The sequence below is a fragment of the Anastrepha obliqua genome, chromosome 5 (assembly GCF_027943255.1).
Source record: "Anastrepha obliqua isolate idAnaObli1 chromosome 5, idAnaObli1_1.0, whole genome shotgun sequence".
NCBI classification, from domain to species: Eukaryota; Metazoa; Arthropoda; class Insecta; order Diptera; family Tephritidae; genus Anastrepha; species Anastrepha obliqua.
Window position 1 is genome coordinate 74624947 of NC_072896.1, and position 17515 is coordinate 74642461.

At 34.4% G+C, this 17515-nt stretch overlaps 1 protein-coding gene across 9 annotated transcripts in view; it reads left to right on the plus strand.

The window, feature by feature from the left end:
- LOC129247419 (muscle-specific protein 300 kDa) overlaps nt 1–17515 on the plus strand; it is a 290571-nt gene that overhangs the window by 37979 nt on the left and 235077 nt on the right. The gene's annotated exons all lie outside the window — the stretch shown is intronic.

Consider the following 17515-nt stretch of genomic DNA (forward strand, 5'->3'; position numbering starts at 1 on the left):
CTGATTTTATTTCTGTATGAGATTTATGCGATTTCAAAAGCGCCGAAGCCTTGCTAGGGAATTTCAACTTACTACAATATATATATTCTATATATATTCTTCGCATGCTACAACCTGTTTTCAATGTGGGTTTAAAGAAAGCACATTAAAGGAATTTTGGTAGGTTCAGAGAGATCGGAGCAAATTTTTCTAAAATTGATTTGTAATTTAGTCATGGGCTACGTGCATCTTTCTGATCATCGTCTCTTTTGAAGAGGTCAGCCGGTAGCTACAACTGACTTTATTGTTCGGATCTTGCGCGATTTTATTGCTCGGACCTTGTCGTAATCGGGCATAGCCTCTAGGACTTCTTCGTTGTTGCTGTTGTTGTAACAGTATAAATATTCCACATGAATGTTGGGTGAATGTTGCTGAAGTGACAGTCCTTGTTCGCATATAAATCCGGTATTTTCGGTAAAGCGTAGAAATTACTAACATATGTGGGGAGCAACAAATTCCTTTTTCTGTCTTTTGTTAATTGAAGTTATGTAAAAGAATGAAAAAGAGCAGAATAAAGAGCTACAAAAGCGTCCAATGGCAATTACTGGATAGTGATGTTTGTTCTTCTGCACGCGTGTCTATCAGTCAGCGTGTGAACTCTCACAATCCATTGCGTCTCTGCTTTCGAGGATTTGTCCGATGCTTCTCTGTTATCGTGCCTCTCTGTGGCTTGTTAAGGGCGGGGGTCATATTTTTATGTTATGGGGAAGATGCTATCCTCAAATTGATGAGTCTTAGAGGGCGTGTTTGAGGAACAAGCATCGGATGGGCTTTGCGATAGACGTGTTTTGCTGTTGACTGCCTCACATTTGTGGCATTAATTAGGCCTCGAAATGTTTAAGTAGCCAAAACTACCAAGGCCCCACTTCTTGTACGTGGCAGCAGAAGTTCCAAAACGTTTTCTTATTTTTTTTGTAACGTGGGCTTAGTGGCTCCTTCTCTACTACGAAATAATTTATGCACTAAGTGAGTTACTATGTACATATGTATGTATGTATTTAACAAATCAATAAATTACGAATGTGGTAGCTGTTGTGAAGGAAGAACCAGCAAACAAACAAATAAACAGCAGACATGACATCACCTAATGGTAAAAAAGCTATAATTAAAAAGTAAACAAAAAAAAAAAAATGAAAAAAACAGCTCTAAATTTGGATGACATGTTGGGATGGCAATTTAAGAAAGATTTTAATATTTGAGTTTTTCATTTTACGCGCATAAAAATTTACGTACTTACATACATACATATCGGCCTTTTATTTGGTCACTTGCGAATACGAGAATTCGCACTTGAGAATGTGCTAACAAGTCGACGAATTTTTTCACATTTTTGCTTCTGTTAAAAGTTGTTAAGTGTGACTTAAACCAGCTCGAATACATTTGCGTGTTGTCTACCGAGATAAATCACGGTAGTTATTAAAGAATGACAGCAAAAATGTGTGTCTCTGCGTAATGTGATTTTTATGCTTTATGCACATGGCTATTATGCATATGTACATATGTATGTATGTATGTATGTTTGAGTTATTTTACGGTGTAATGTTCCCTTTTTCAATGTTATTGTTCAGCGGTTTGTAACAAAGCGAAGCCCATTGGTTGTGCTTCGTTTCATTGGCTACGAAAGTTAGTATAAATTTATGTGTTCGTGTGCGTCTGCTGTGTAGTGTATTTGCTCACTAAGGGCATGCTAGTGCGGTTTTTTGCCCATGCCGCCCTCAAGCATACTATTCAATTACAAGGCAAATCCACGAGTTCCTCATTTTGCTTACGAAAAACGCGTGCGTTGAATTCGAGTGCATTTTCGGTTTTAATTTTAATTTAACTAACTGTAATGTTACGCTTTTCGATTTCAACAGATAAAACCAATAGAAAATGAATTTTTATTCAACACATACTGTTTGTGAAAATAACGCACGTGCTATCGGAAAAAAAGAAAAACAAATATTTCATTTCGTATTCGGCTTTAGGACTTTTAACATGGCTCGTACACTCGAAAGACAAGTCAATGCGGCTCGTTAGTTTGCCAGTAGTTTATTGCTGCAATATCATGCCAGCGTGACTTTGCGTTGCGCTTTTTGCTATTTTTGTTGTTTTTGTTTTCATTTTTTGTTTCTTTCCCAAGAAACTGTGTTGGCAAGCAAACAAGCGCACTAAGTTTGTTTGTTAAAGAAAATAAATTTATGAGAATAATCAATACCAACTACCCACGAAACGCTCAGCTGTCCATTGTTGAAAAAAATGACACGGCAGAAACGAAGGCAGAAGTAATAGTTTATGAACTTGTCTAACACAGAAATCATTTATTTGTTGGAGTTTACGTATTTTGGTGACGAATGAAGTTGTGTGGAGTTAAGGCTTTATTTTAAGCCTTTTTCACACAAAAAAGTAAAAAACAGTGCGTTATACAGCAAATCGAAGCTTGAAATGTGTACGTAACTGGTACTAATATTATTTACTGCTGTGCGGTATTAAAGAGTTTGCCGAGGATTAAAGGGAAGACTTTGTAGGTAAGGATTAAGGTGGTTTACGGGATTTTATTTTGACAATACCGGGATTTTTCGTGATTATAATACGGCAATCGAAACTTTTCGTGATTTTCACGTATTTCAGGGTTTTTTTGCTATTAATTTTAATAATATTTTTTGGGATTTTTGCGACATTTCAGTTTTTTCCTCTATTAATTTTAATATGCGTTTATGGATGTAAGTTAAAGTTGTGTATGAATTAGTAGATATAAATAAATTTTGCATTTTGTAATTTATTAAATTGCATTAAGGCGGTTTTTGGGGCTTAAAAGGACAATTTTGGTATACTTTGCTCTTCGACAATTTAAAGTTACAGTCGGATTTTTTTGATATTCTTAATGTGATTTTCCGGGTGTTTCACGATTTTTCCATTCTATTTTTTTAATAAAATTTTTCAGTATTTTTTTTGGTATTTTCGCGAGATGCCAGGATGAAATGTGTATGATTTTAATATGCGTTTATAAATGTAATTTTGCATTTTTGTATGTAAATATAAATATATTTTGCATTTTTTCAAATTGTTAAATTGTATTAAGGCGATTTTCGGGATTTAAAAATTAACAATTTTGGTGTACTGTGATTTTCGGGCTTGTAAAGTGCCAGTCGGAATTTTTCGATATTCCTTTCGTGATTTTCAGGACATTTAACGGTTTTTTCTTTCTACTATTTTTATATAATTTTTCGGGTTTTATCGGGATTTTCGCGACATGTTAGCATTTAGTTTCTATTTTCCATAGGTCTAGCTCACAAAGTGAGTTTTGCAATAGTATTTTTAAAGCTGGCTTTCCAAACATTTGCTTTCATTTGTTCTGAGCCTGATAATATAAAAAAATTAGTATCTAGTTTTATCTGTTTTTTTTTCAATTCTTTTCTTCACAAATCTAAACTGGGTTTTGATTATTTACATAAAAAAAAAATCGCAGCTATGCGGAATCTCACTATTTTTATATTTGCCAAGCTAATATCTTTCAAAGTTTGTTTGATTGCCATAACCTCTGCTGGTAGTGCAAATTTGTAGATTAATACACCCCTTGAGGAGCCACAAATACTATACCCAAATGCTTCTTGTTCTCTGAGCGAACAAGTAGTGAAATCGTTTACAAAAATAATTTATAGCTTTAACCAAAATTCAGATTTTCTATAAAGCAAAAAATCGTGTTTGAAGAAATTAGTCCATATGTTAAACTTCACAAAGTATTTTCTTCTGCAAGTATGTACATATATCTCCTGATTTCTATTTTATGCGGTGCTATGAAACTCTCCTTATTCATATTCCAAGAAGACTTTACTTCTTCAATCAAAGGCATGACGCAAAATTGTTGCCTGATAAAATTCCTTGAGTATCCAGCGCAAAGCATGTAACTGATATAAATTTAGGTTGCATGCAAACAACAAATCAACAAACATACCTTCAGCACTTTAATATGCTTGGAGCTGAATTTAGCGGAAATTTGATTTGATTTATTTTTGACGGGAAATTTGATCGAATAATCTATTATGCATAGATTCCTGAGTATGTTGAAATTCCTCAAAAATAATTGTAATAATAAATTAAATAAGACATATTTGTTTGACATTTAGCGGTAGTTACTACCATAAAGCTATTTTAAAGCGTAAAAAGTTGCTGTAGAGCGTCTCATCGCTGCCCATCTAAGGAGTAAATCTTTTATAGCCATCACTTCTTTGCTGGCGTTAATATTTAAAATTCGGTTTTTATTTATTACTCTACGTAAGAAGGAGGCACTGATTCTTCCTAATGCTTCTTTAAATTTAAAAGTAATATAGTTCGTAGTTCGGCGAACTCAGTCAACATTTTGTGCTCGACATTCTCCATTGCAGTTCGATATTTTCCTCTCATTATGCATGCATGTTTTCCAACGTATTTCTTGTCCTCTTCTCTGAACTATGAGCCACTTTTCAACAGCTTGAGGTTTTAACTCCGATTTACGCTCTGCGCATAAATACCAACAACATAGCAACACTAGATTATGCAATATTAGCTCAAAGACTAGGGTTAAAGGGAGTTATGTACGGTTTTATCTTGGGTTAACTAAGACATTTCTTATAACTGATTGTTTAAATTATACTATTATTTAATTTTGATCGTCTATCGTAAACTCTTTATAATATAATTGATTTCCTTTTTGCTCTTGGTTGTCATGTAATTAGTTATTCAGGTAGTAATCTAAGGAAACTAGTGTTAGAGTCTAACTTATACTCGCACGTAGTTATACTCGTACATATATTTCTATGAAATTACAAGTTTCTTATACCTTTCCAGATATTATCTTAAGTGCTTCTAAAGCTATTTAGTACGTGTAAAACTTTTATTTTTAAAAAATGTTTATCTCGGCTCATTTTATACACTCCTTTTAACATTTTTGCCAACTATTTAACACTTTCAATCAATTAAATAATTAAGCTTTTGTACATACATATCTTCATCTAATTCTACGTGCTTGTTCGAGTTTACACCTGACTAGAAAAGGCTTGAAATTCACACGCGAGTTCAAAGGTGTGAAGCAATTTTCTAATTAAAACATTGCCATATATACTCGTAGTTAGTTCTAACATCATCGCCATTGCCATTCGACTGTGAAAATATTCGTTGATGTCGTGTGGGCATGTCTAATTTTGTATGCGTGAATATGGGAGAAATCAATAGATTCACACCCTAATGAAGAAATTGTGCACAATTAATTTTCTTTGACTTTTGACTTTTGGTGCATACACTTTGGCATGTTATTGTTGTGTAATGAAATTTTGAGTGGGTTGATGCAGCTCGTTTAAGGCGGCCATAAAAATCATTAGACCAGACAGGCTGTGCATGCTACACCGGACAAATTCGATTCAACTTATTCACTACTGAATGTTTCTATGCCAGTAAGACAATGCGGCTGTAAATGCTTTGGTGCAAAATTAGTACAATCAGTGGATTCAATGCTGCTTACAGAAATTGGGAATCCGCCAGTCCGTATTGAGGCGAAAAGATGTTAAACTACACTGAACAAATAAACTCAAAAAGTGCAGCGGCTTGATCATTTGAAACGCCGAAACTTCTCCAATTAGACTCTATAAAAGGTGTATTACGTTCACATTGAAAATGTCTCTATCAAATATAATTATTTTCTTGCTTCTCTTACAAGTATTCAAAGTCATTTTTCGCTGACAGAGTTTTGGGGTAATTCCATTTTTTCAACAGTTCTCTGAATTCTGACCTATAGGATTGAACATTAACCAAATGGGGCCGCGAGATTAATGGAAAATAGTAGTCCAAACCTTAGGTAGAGTAGGCAGAGCAGTAGAATTTAAGGTTCAACTATAGGTTGCATGCTTTTTGAGAACTTAGTACAGCAGCCGATTAATAGATAATGGGAATTCTTAGCTTTCGTTAAGACCTCGAAGGTTTTCACAGTGTGTTGTAATATAATTTTTTGAAAGATGCGAATGTAGTGACAGCCCTGAATATAAGTCTGGGATGTTCCGTTATTAATATAATTGTTGGAGATAGTGGTGAGCGACGTAGGATCTATTATGCCATATTCAAGGATTAAAAGAAGGATGTTGTTGGTATTGTTATAACAGCATAAACATACCCCATACATGTACGCGGAATGCTGCTGGAGTGACAGTCCTTGGCCGGATATAAATCCGGGTCGTGATTTTCGTGGGAACGATTAAAATATATTAATATGTCGTATTTAATTCTGCTTCCGAGAGGAATTTTAGTATAGACCCTAAGGTGTTGAAATTCATCATGCCATTTATTTTTAGATAGTCACCCAGATGCACAAATCAGTAAGGAGCATCGCTGAAGTATGGCCCTTGCAGTTTTGTTCTCTACTGTACAGAATAAATTCCCAGCTTAATCGGATGATAGTTCAGCCCACAATCCTGCCCAAAGTTATGTGACAATTCCACGGCTGTTTCTTAGGTAAACTCCATGCATTTCTTAAAGAATTTTCTGTTTAAGATCCCAAAAGTGCTTTGGAGTGCTGCAAATCTGGTAAATTATTCTACAATAATTCTGTGAGAGCAAAAGCACTTTGACTCTATCAAATAAGTTGATGCTCTCGTCTGTTGGAGTTTGCCCATAGTCGCATTTTCTTCAATGCCACTGTGACCAGATTTTGATTGGTCGTGCAAAGTGTGTTTATGGTAGTTTATAAAGCACTCCATCGCCAATTTAGAGGTCATCTGGTTAGATCTGAGGGTCCAGTTAACCACTTGGTCAGAGTATAACAATTTGAAAAAATAAAACGAAAATTTTACAGCTCTGTCGGAGGGCGAAACGAATGCGTCATTAATGTGAGAAAAGAAAACACCATTAAACTCAATCCCGGTACCATCTCCAGTTACTGAACCATTCGTGTACCAGGTTATTATAGTATATTGGTTTGGTATGTATGTTTCAACTACACCAACATCCAACTCTTATTGTTACTAAGACCCATTCTGAATGCATGTTGATTCTCGGTATTGCAATTTCGGGCTATTGGTTCGCCAGATTTCACAGGTCGACTACACGTGTGCTTTTGTTTTTTGTTTTTTAACATGCGACTGGTTTCCTGCGCTTACGCCTTTGTGCGCGGAACTCGATTCTGGTGATCCACAGAGCTAACCATGTCAAGGTTTTAAAAAAGTGGGGGTACAAACCTATAAAAACGTGTTTTTGGATGCCTGTACGCCTCCTTTTCTCAAAAGCTTGATGCGCTAAAGGCTTCAATTTAAAAAAAAGTAATGCAGGACCTGTGCAATTTATCATCTTTCGACTCACGATGTGCAGACTATAAGGTAGCGCCCACCTCTATCGCAATTTCTCTCTTTGACTTTGACTGGCAATCGCTGTGTGTGCGACGTGACATTTGTGCAATTTATTCGTGCTATTTGTGTAATTTTTTCTTCTTCTTCTTGCGCTCGTTTCCGCATTTTCACATTTTTCCCACGCAACTATACCAGTGTGAAGGCACGCCTCCCTATCATTCTTCAACTCGGATTCTCTTTATCCTCGATATTGGGACCAGTTACCTTCAATCATTACGATAAAGTGGACCTGTTGTCACACACCTTTGTTGCGAAATCTACTTATATTTCTGAATTTTCTAATTTTCCCAGGGTGGAATTCAGCCGAGAAGGAGGATTGTTGAGTGTTAGTGGGAGCATGCCCCATATACTATTGGTACGACGACTCCTTTGATGGTGTTTCTGACATTTTGATTTTAACCTCCTTAAAAAAGAAGATATTTCTGAAGAGTTAAATATACTTGAGAACTTATTATGCTACCCAAATCGTGGCCTTCTTCATCCATAGCAGTAAACACGTCGAGTAGAAAAATCCTTCTGGTTTTTCACTCACTTTAGTCTCGTTGCTTAGTCCCAAATTACTCGTCGTGCGTTTTATGCACTAAACGCCTTCCTATCTATCTTCAATTATAAAACTTAATTCTAGTTTGCTTAGTCATCTTCAAGTCTAACGACGAGCGATGGCAACACTTCTGCACTCATTTTTCTTTCGGCTAAAGTTTATTGTGTAAATGTCAGAAAATGTTTGATTTGAATATGATAAGAGTTCAATACGTGGGATTCCACATTTGCGAGTACGCGTGTAATACCAAGTTGAATTATTTTCATTTTCCTACACGAAGCATGTCTGCACATACCATGCTCGTAGGCTTCACACCGGCTTTTTATCATCGCCTACATACAAATGGATAATACCCGATGCCTTCATGCAAAACAACAAGCACCCGATACTATTTATGTAGTTTCTAATAAGCCATACAGTCAAACTCATTGTGCATTCTACTGGCTGCACAAGCATGCGTATCCTGGCTGAAATCAGTTTGTCGAAATACTATTCACCTTCGGCACGCTACTAGTCCACAATTAATTTTATCGAAATATTGCAACCGTCTACTAGGGCGTGGTCATGCCATTAGTTTTTTGCACTCATCTTAAACTAGTTTTTAACTAGTCCTTGGAAGATACTCACGATCTTAATACCTAAAATATTATTTTCACCTCTATTTCCATACACCCTCGAACTGGTCCGCAATTTGTACTGCGTGATTGCAAATTATATATTAGTTGCTTGCATGTAGTCTTTCTAAAATAAATGTGCATGTGTGCATGTATGTATGTGCGTGCGTAAATATATATCAGTATTAATGTACTTAAGTGCTTCTGACAGCTCACAAACTTTCCGCACAGGATTGAATTAAAAATGAAAAAAAAAAAAAATAAAAAATACTGGTAAAAATATGAGCCGGTTTTCAGACGCCTACAGTTCTACTACAAGCACCAACTCCTTTACTGCTCAACGAGTGTTGTTTTTGTACAAGTATTTATGTATGCATGCATGTACAAGTATGGCAACAAATTTGAAGTGCGAGTTGCACCCATGACAGCCGGCTATGGCTACATGCAACCAATTCGTTTTGGGTAAAGTTGAATAAGTATAAACAGGGGCGTGCTATAGGTCGCAGAAAAATCAATTGTGATTTGGGTTTATGCAATATTGGGTAGTCTAAAGAGTGCGGAAATAACTTTGAGTAAAACTAAATAAAATAATTTTTTTTCAATGAGGTTTATTAAATCAAATATGTGCATTTTTTTGCATTTTTTCGTGTACAGCTTTTATGCTTTCTGTGCATCTTTTCTGTGTTTTTTGAATGAAAATCTATTTCGAGCACTACTAAAAGGCCACTTCTAAAAATTTTGTAACGAGCGAAAAAATAATAGTTAGCAGCTGCAAGTCAGACACAACAGGCTGTATACATCTAAGCTTCCCAACCAAAACTTGCTCAGTCTCTGCCGCGTTATTGCCGATGTTTGTGATCTGGCGTTATTTTAAGAGAGCACATTGTGCGTTCTGATCGCTGGAACCGAACTTCTTGCAGCAGTTTCTCAAATTGTCGACCGTTAAGGTGAGATTAAGTCATTTGGATAGTCGATAGTAGCTCTTAATGTATCATTTCCTTTAAATTCCACCAAACAAGCGGGTTTACTTGCATGGTTGTCAATCCACGGCTTGCTACTATTTATATTCGCTTATTAACTTTAGCCTAAGAGTTAACCTTTAAATCTTAATCTGATTGGACTGCTTGTTAGTCTATTAAGTGGGCTCGTTTTGACCTCTCTTCGTTCTAGTTGTAATATGCTGATTTGAGGTGCGTGAACAGTAGCCAGAGGATTACAGAGGATTTGCAATTTTTTAAAGAAATTATAACTAGTAACCATCCGTTTGGATGAATTTATCACTAGTAATCATCCGTTATAAAAATTTCTCGATTTCGTTTCGTTAGTCTCAGGAAACAGGGGCAGAACTGGGAACGAAGTAACGGGCGCATTGGCTAGAGAAATTGCGGTCTCGTTACCAATAGTATCCAATCCCCTCTTTGCTACGAGGCAGCACACCATCAAGGAGTAGTTTTGGAGTGAAGAGCTAAGGTTAAAGTAAGTTGCTGACACCAAATTATGGTGATATGCCCAGGTACTGGTGGGGTAAAATCCAAAGAGGTTTAGAAAGCTCATAACGCTCCCTAAGGATAAATTGAGAATTTCTACGGGCATTCTCACAGGCCATTGCAGATTGCGCAGCCATTTGCGCAGGATTGGGATATGGCCCACTGACTCTTGCCGTTTTTGCGACCAATCTCCGGAGACTCCAATACGCCTTCTCCTTGAATGTGGCGTTATAACGCGAAGAAGGTGGAGACATCTCGGCCAATTGCAGCCAAATGCAGAAGAATGACATTACGCTTAGCTCAACCCAGCCTTATCATAAGTTTAATAAGGGAATTGGGTATATGAGGTACTGTGATGTGTAGAAGGCACAAAATACCATGAGATCGAAGTGCAAACCTCAAATGAATCTATCTACCTTCCTTTGTACAGCCACACATCGAACTTCTTTTTGTGTTCTTAGTTCCCTAGCAGTTCCGTGACTGCATAGGTGTCAGTCTACCCAAATTTTACACATAATTCCAATAAAATTTTCAGTGATTGAGCGACCAGTCTCAGCATTTTCTTTAGTACCCTAATTTTAATGACGAAAACTAGTTGCTATTATTCTAGACATTGCATTATGTTCGTAAGCATCACATTTTTTTGCAGTTTGCGCAGCTTAACTCCCTATTTTTTATGGCAAAAGAGGAAAATATGTTGAGAATTCGGAAACTTTTAAATTTTAAATAAATTTTATAATACATATAATTCTTATGCTCTTCTAAAGCCATATTCGCATGGTGTTATCGAACTTTTTACATTACCCATTATAACTTTGTTGGCAACACTTTTTTTATTTATTCGATTTTTCTTATCCTTAAGAACAGATATTTTCGAAATTGTTGCTATTTGTGTGTGTTTTTATTTGTGTATGCCAAGTACACACCCTAATTTGGCATGTCATATGGCCATTACTCAAAGGCTATAAAAAATTTTGTATTTTATACGTTATCCTTTATTTATTTAATTTCTTTATCCTACTCAGCAGGGGAACAAGAATTTTTGGATGATTTTGTTACGATTTATTTTTGTTTTCTTTTTTCATTTGTTTGAATATTTTGTTACAAAAATAACTAAGCCAGCATTGAGGGACTGAAATGTTGGCTTGCAAATATAAATCGCTTTTCAACACGTGCATAGTGCATTGATGCGCGAAATGCTGAGAGTTTTATGTGGCTTTACCTGGCAAACAATGAATCCCTTTTTAGTTGTAGATTTTAAAATTGTGTAATACAAATATAGTATGCTTGTTGCTGTAGGTACCTATATGAGATCATCAGCTAATATTATATTCATCAGCATTTATTAGAAGCGAAATTCTTCAATCTATTTGCCGACATACTTACATATGTGGACATATTTACATACCTCACCCCTATTTTTAATAGAGGAAAAGCGCAACCTTTTACTATTTATTTGATTTCAACAAAGGCCTGGTCATATGAATGTGGTTTTAAAAAACACGAAAACAATAAAACTTGAAGCGGTTTGCGCCGGCTGACTGTCGCCATAAATCGTCATTAAAGCCGGTTTCAATGTGCTAAGTTTATGGCGAATAGCAAATTAACGGAAATACTGCGCCAATGACGTTCAATATTTTAGCATATAAAATTGGTATCAAATAATTTCGAATTGAAACACAGGCAAAACATCAAATACGTAAATAGCAGCATAAAGCAAAATGTTGCATAATAAATACTTAGCATCTCTATTAACTAAAAAAAAAAAAAAACAAAGAAAAAAAGTTAGTTGCTAGCTGAGCTTGCTAGTTAAAAAGAACAAATGAACCTATAATTAACACAATTTTAATTAGTAATGTTTAGCGTCATGTGTAGAAATGGTATAACTCGATCAAAACTCGCATTGACCCAGAAATACCCGTTCGCTAACTTCACTTCTTGGTATTTTAAATAATTTTTCTTTTCGCCGAATCGTAATTTGGTCGCAAAAAGTTACGGATATTAATAAAATTTAAGTCAAATTGCCAAAAATAACAGCATTTTGTTGTGTAAATTTTATTAACAATTTAAAATCAAATCAAGCCTGACATTGCACGAATGAGAACCTTTTAACAGCGACCACTAACATAAAACTGCAAACTTACATGTAAAACAACATACCATGTACACAATCGGCCAGTAAACTAACTAGAAAAGAAACGAAATGATAGGGATACTTCAGCTAAGTTTGATTAGTGGACTAAAGTGTGAACTGTATATGAAAGTGATTAAGTTTTTGAATTATTATATTAAGAATTTTCTTCTAGAATTATATGCGAAAAAATGCGTTAATTTTTTACTATATGGGAGAAAGTATCGTCTATTAAATTGCTTTATATTTCGCTGGCATCATTAATTGCGTGGTAGCTTAATAATACACAATGGATTACAAAAATTATTCTATAAGCTATAAAAAATATTCTGAGGAAAACAACTTATTAATGTAAACGAGCAAAACAATTATAAATTTTAATGCATTAAAACTTTCCATTAGCATTAATTTTGGATAATTTAATAAACAAAAATTCATTAGAACTATTTTTTTCCCAGTTACTTGTAAGAAACAAAAAACATACATACAAATATAAATATAATTATTTATTCAATTTTCATTTAAAATTTGGGATTTGAGTAACTCAGACTCCGAACCTATAATAACGGAAATGGAGAAATCCCTTAACAAATTTGTGTCTGAGAAAATAAAAACAAAATTTTTAATTTGTGTCAACCTGTACTTTAGTGATCTCCTTGTAATGACACGGAAAATATTAACAAAACTTATTCACATCAAAATTAGTAAATATTTTCTTAACAACCCATCATAAATCAGTTGCGAAATATCAATAAATCTCGATAATTCCTTTTTGATTGATTGCCTAACTTTAAAGTGCAGCAGCAAAATGCATTCACAGTCATGTATCAATGGGAAACACATACTTACCCAAACATATGTTACGAACATTTACAGCTCTAAAAGAGAACTCGTATTGCTGCTCACCTTACTTATGTAATTTAAGCTGAAAGTCAAGTTTACGTTTGATTGTATATACATATGTATGTGGTTATAGATGCTGTTAATGTTGTTTTTCTCTTGCTGTTGTTTTTCTCTTGCTGTTGTTTTTCTCTTGCTGTTGTTTTGCTGGTGGTGCCAATCAAGTACATTCACACTTATACAAGTATGATACTTATACATACGAGTATAGCGCCGGCCGGTCAGAAGTTATTTTTAGTAGTGAGTAAAAACTGAGTGCCTTTGAAAATAATTTGAAAAATTAATATTTAACTATTTTACAAATTGAATATAAAAGTGAAGGTTTAAAGTTGGAGATTAGAAATTTAATTAATGAGTTACACGAATGCAATTTCATTGCAATGACAAAGCTGTCTATGGTTAATTGATGTTGTCATGCGATTTTTTTAAATATTTAGCGTTTACCGGAAAAACTGCATATTTTATTGCCGCATTACTAATATGGTAAATATTTTTTTACATTTTTATTTTAAAACTGCACAGCATTAATCATTCATATGAAATAACTCATAAAATTATATATATTAATAAAAATTATGAACGACTCAATTCTTTCACACCTGGTTGGAGATGGCAAGCAGTATGATTTTTCAAAATAATTTTCCTGTAAAAAGAAAGAAATTTTATAGTTTGACCGCATTTGTCAACAGATTAACTGTTTACAAATTTTCCTTTAGCGAGTTTTATTTTTCTGAAAATGACATATGAGATTGTGGAATGGCCGTTGGCAGTCTGGAATCCGCAAATTTATATATTTATAAAGACTATTATTCTTTTAAAACTTTTTTTACATTTTGTCTTAAGAGTTTTTCGGTGACACTCATTATATGATCTTCTACCATACAATAGTCGCCTAAAGCTTATCAATTTCCCACTATTTATAGTCGTAGGAAAATAATATTTCCTGTGGCGAGAGTTAACCTTAATGTTCTTTCTCGAGCATCAAGGCCCTTTAAGCTTCTTTTTTAAAACTGTATGACATAAATTCCGAACTTAATGAACTATTTCAACTCTTATGCCAAGATTTAAACTCTCATTCTCGCACCCTCGATATATCGGACTCTCTTTTGATCATTAAGTAAAACCTATCCTCTCTCAATAAATAATTAACCACAGTTTCTCAAGTAACGTTTTTACTGATTTTTTGGTATGATGTTGCTGATTTTTGACTTACAAGTATTTGTCCCCCTAGTAGATGGAGGTTTTTGATACCGAATTAATAAAATCGAAGATCGCATAATCGATAAATTCAGAATGGACTTGATAAATTTTAATAAATGGGGAATCGAAATTCGATATTTTATACATATTTCGTATATGTAATATATATTTTTTGAATAAAAACTGAATTAGTGAAGTCTTAATTTAAATAACTTGGAATTCTAGACTTCAAAATTCTAGTAAACGAGGAAACGAAATTTGATATTTTTTGTTTGCCAATTCCTTAAGTTAAGTCAAGTCAAGTCAAGTCAAGTCAAGTCAAGTCAAGTCAAGTCAAGTCAAGTCAAGTCAAGTCAAGTCAAGTCAAGTCAAGTCAAGTCAAGTCAAGTCAAGTCAAGTCAAGTCAAGTCAAGTCAAGTCAAGTCAAGTCAAGTCAAGTCAAGTCAAGTCAAGTCAAGTCAAGTCAAGTCAAGTCAAGTCAAGTCAAGTCAAGTCAAGTCAAGTCAAGTCAAGTCAAGTCAAGTCAAGTCAAGTCAAGTCAAGTCAAGTCAAGTCAAGTCAAGTTAAGCTTTTACGTGGCGGGTCTCAAACCCAGCGCGTAATCAGCTATCCTGGGATGCTTCGCCTTCACACGTTGACTCGCTCCCGAACGGGTGTCGTGTTCGGAAGCTACCCCAGATACTTGGGCTAATCCCGGAAGTTGTGATCTGTTTATAAAAAATAATTTTGGCCACTCCCAAGTGAATGGCGATCAGTAACTTTCCTGACTGGCGTGGACTTCTACATAGGGAACCATCCCCCATATGGATCACGGCGTCCTAATGGATCCAAACGGTTCGGATCTGAAAGTATTCGATGCGGTACCAGCTGGTGGGAGCAGAGGAAGAAGAAGGCCTCCTCGGTTATCGCGTCCATTAAGAAGAAGAAAAGATCTGAAAGTTCTTAGAAATTGCAAATTTTTATTTTATGATATTGCACTACGCATATTTACATCACTTTTAGAGATGTAAAGAAAATCTTGTTCTGAAATAAAAAAATTGTTGGCCTCCGTTTTCTTATATAATAAGCCGAGCCGTAGGTAATATCTGTGCAGCAATAAATAAAAAGCAAGTTCACCACATCAATTGACTATTAAGTGCACCAAACACACGTTTCAAAGCCAGAGAAGAAACTAAATTAATGGTACGTGCATTTAGTCATCTATTAACTTATGGCATACGTACATTCTTTTTCACTATTTGCACAAGCAAGCTTGTTTTGGACACGCCTGCGGTCACTTTAATTTAAATAAAATTTGAATTCAATAGCTAATTCAATTATGCCATATTTTTTCACTCTCTAGCAGAGTACAATAAATTCTAATATTTTGTGATGGTTTGAAATTTCTAAATTTTTGCAAAAGCAACAAATAAAAAAGTAAACTCAATTACTGAGGCAAATTAAAGCAAATTAAATGGACCATAAAGGCGATCAACAATAAGCAATTACTACTATTTTAAAAATACTAAATGTGTAATACTACATAAATTTTCATTTGATTCATATTTGAAATTATGGCCACTTATGTACTATGTTTGTCAAAGTCGCCTTACATTTTATAGGTCTCTTCAAATTTACCATAATTAAAAGAGCAGCGTTTAATTGTTCTAAAAAATTATGCATTCCAAATTGTCTGATTTCATGGCTGCGGAATTTGTGTCAGTATTCCGCGTGAGCAGATTTTTGTGGGTCTCTAGCTAACTATGTGTTTTGTTTAGCTTTATGTACAAATTATTCAATTAATTCGTGCTGCAAGATCCAGACTTCTTCAGTTTGAGCTTGTGAAGAAAATTCCAAAAAAAAAGATAGTGCTTCCAAGAAATATGGCTGGCTGACATCAATTAAGCTGATACTAAATTGAAAAGTGTAAGAATTATTTCTGACTTTTTTTTACAAATAAAACTTAGAACTTTCAAAGTATTTTACTACTTATCTACCTACATTTTGGTGTCACACACCATCAAACAAACAAATGTGCAAACACTTTTCAGGTCAACAAGTTTGACAAGTGCGCTTGCGAGTCCAATATTTTGGCAATGCTTTCATTTATTATTTACTCAATATGCTAAATAGCTGCCAAAATCAATAGCTCCCACTACCTACAAAAGCCATTTAAAATGCCTTCAACGAGCTTCTTAACAGTGTACGAAATTGGCAAAAGCGAATTGGCCAAAAGAGTGGTGGGTAAAAAAGTGGTTATTCATCTGCCTCCTTGAAAATTTGTCAATAACTAGAATTTGACAAACTGGGTTTGAAACAGAACTGCGTAGAGCATTAGTATAGGTGTGCATGTGCGCATATACTTATACACATATACATACATATGTGCATATATACCTACCATACCATTTGACAATGTGCTGGATAATCTCAGCTAACCACACAAAAGCCGGCCAACAGCCGTATTTGTATACATAACTGCTTTTGTTTGCCGCTTTTATGCCAACTACATTTGTTTAAATTATTATTTTTTTATATTCGATGCTTATTTGTTATTCTAATTGGGTTTTTGTTTGACTGTCTAAAAACTCTATCGCCTGAATGTGTTGTTTTGCTATGGTTTTGAGCTGTAATTGTTTTTTTTTTCAAACTTTTTTGTGTCTACTGCTTTTTTGTATTTACTTTGCTGTATTTTGTGTTTTTTTTTTTTTAACTTAATTATCGCATTAATGGCACAAATTTGAGAACCCACAAAGGATTAATGATATATGTATTTTTCGCACTCATTTTATAGCTTTGTAGCCTTAATAGGATTTCTTATAAGATTTTTCTTAAGTTGACTTTTACAGCTGAATTTGGGTTAGGCCGATGTTTAAGTATTTCATGCCTTTCGCAGCATAGGCGATACAGATTTTTTAGCTCCCTTTTAATCGGTCATATAATGAATACTCGATATTTGATTTACGTAGAAAAAACATGAAATATCCTCTAAAAAAAAGTTAAAAATCAACAAGGCGACGCAAAATTTATCATACTTTTTCTTTTGAATAACTTTTTTACTAAGTAAAAATCAATTATTTTGAATAATGCAAATTTTGCTTGTCTGTTTATATTTTGCAGCTGAAATATGATTGACAAACTACGCCATTTGAAAAATTATAAATATTTTGATAGGGTGATTCATTTTGCGCCACCTTATAGTTATTTCACGTATGTACATGCATAAATCTCCATACAAAAAAAAAAAAAAATAAGAAAGGTATTATTTTCCATCA